General features: G+C 39.4%; 1 pseudogene; it reads right to left on the bottom strand.

Annotated features, from left to right (window-relative positions):
- Positions 1 to 1,131: 1,131 nt before the first annotated feature.
- LOC126033154 (uncharacterized) lies at positions 1,132 to 1,225 on the bottom strand (annotated as a pseudogene).
- Positions 1,226 to 2,137: the final 912 nt, after the last annotated feature.

Raw genomic sequence — 2,137 nt, 5'->3', positions numbered from 1 at the left:
GATTTCTGCTCTCAGCTTTGTTATTTACTTCTGCCTCCCTATTTTTGGGTCCTTTCGTTGAGCAGTTTCTAGTTCTATGAGCTGCGTCATTAAGCTATTCAGGTATGCCCCTTCTTCTTTCCTGATGTGTGTTTGCAAAGCTATAAATTTTCCTCTCAGTACTGCTTTCACTGTGTCCCATAGGTTCTGATAGTTTGTGTCTCCATTGTCATTTGTTTTCAAGAAGGTTTTGATTTCCTCTTTGATTTCATCTCAGACCCACTGGTTATTCAGCATGAGGCTGTTTAACTTCCAGGTATTAAAGTTTTTCTTCTGTGTTCCTTTGTAGTTCACATGTAATTTCAGAGCCCTGTGGTTAGCAAAGGTAGCCTGCAAAATTTCTATCCTCTTGATATTATGGAGGTATGTTTTATGTGCTAGCATGTAGTCTATCCTGGAGAATGTCCCATGTACATTAGAGAAGAATGTGCATCCAGGCTTCTGGGGGTGGAGTGTCCTGTATATATCTACTAGGCCTCTTTCTTCCATTTCTCTGTTCAGGTCTAGTATATTCTTGTTGGGTTTCAGTCTGGTTGTCCTGTCAAGTGTTGACAATGCTGTGTTGAGGTCTCCCACAATTATTATGTTATTATTGATATTATTTTTCAGATATGTCAACAATTTTATTAAATATTTTGCTGGCCCCTCATTCAGTGCATATATGTGTAGGAGAGTGATTTCTTCCTGCTGTACATATTCCTTGATTAATACAAAATGTTCATCTTTGTCCCTTACAACTTTCCTAAATATAAAGTTTGCATCATCTGATATTAGTATGGCCACTCCAGCTTTTTTATGGGTGTTGTTTGCTTGGATGATTTTCCTCCAGCCTTTTATTTTGAGTCTATGTCTGTTCTGACTATTCAGGTGTGTTTCTTGTAGGCAGCAGAAGGTTGGATTGAGTTTTTTGATCCATTTAGCCACTCTGTGTCTCTTAACTGGTGCATTTAGTCCATTGACATTGAGAGAAAGAATTGTCCTGGGAGTTAGTGCCATCTTTATATCAAAGTTTGGTGTGTCTGTTGGTCAGTCTTGTCTTAAAGTAGGCCATTCAGTTTTTCTTTCAAGGATGGTTTTGAGTCTGTAAAGTTTAAAAGTATGGAACACTTCATGAATTTGCGCAAGGGCCATGCTAATCTTCTCTGTATTGTTCCAATTTTAGTATATGTGCTGCCGAAGTGAGCACTATAACATGCATTTTTTAACAAACTTTTCTTCTGTGAATGGTTTCCCTGCCTTAGCAATCATCTCACTAAGCATGTAACTAGCTTTGACTGATGCAACATTCTCTTTGGTTGCTTTCTTGAAGAAATCTTGTTGCCTCATTAGACATGCTTTAAGACTGGCAACCCACTTGGCTCTCTCATTTCCTTGATATTTTGCACATTCCTCAGCATGTTTAGTTGAATAATGGCGTTTCAAGTTGTTTTCCTTGTGCACTGCAACTTTCTCTGAGCAAATAAGACATGTGGGGATGCCCCAGTGCTCAACAAAGAAATACTGCGTCTTCCACTTTTCTGAAATTGTCTGTGTTCGTCATCAATCTTTCTCTTCACTGCAGGCTTTGATGAAGTCATGATGAAGGTATGACAAAATCTAATTCTGTAATAAACTTCTCTCCCTTCTCTCCCTTAGGCCTCCAATAATGCAAGGGACAGCGGGCAAGAGCAGCGGAAATTACGTCTGCGCTTAGCGCAATTATTTACTTACCGAATATTTGCAATAAAAAATCGCATTAGTAAGACAAAAATCACATTAAACATTTGCATACCCCGAACGGGACGGAGGGTCGCAAATGGCCCTTGGGCCGCGAGTTTGAGACCCCTGGTGTAGATAGTTTCAGGTAGGTCAGATATGAAGGATTGCAGTTTACTGTTGTCTTAATCTGTGCAGAGCAGTCAAAAAGCTGCTGGGCTTCAGTTGATAGTGTCATCAGATCTACACAGGAAAATCTGGACTAGCAGATTTCAGGATCGCCTTGTGAAAGTTGATTCAGGCTGATTCAGGAAAGTCATACTTAAGTTGCAGTTTTTTATTCTAGGGTGGTTTTTTTTTTTACTATGGTTGTCAAGGTAACAGAAAGGGAAAGGGAAACTTT

This window comes from Suncus etruscus, chromosome 16 (assembly GCF_024139225.1).
Source record: "Suncus etruscus isolate mSunEtr1 chromosome 16, mSunEtr1.pri.cur, whole genome shotgun sequence".
In the NCBI taxonomy this organism is placed as follows: domain Eukaryota; kingdom Metazoa; phylum Chordata; class Mammalia; order Eulipotyphla; family Soricidae; genus Suncus; species Suncus etruscus.
The sequence above is the reverse complement of the archived record's forward strand: the minus strand, read 5'-3'. Positions and strand labels throughout refer to the sequence as shown.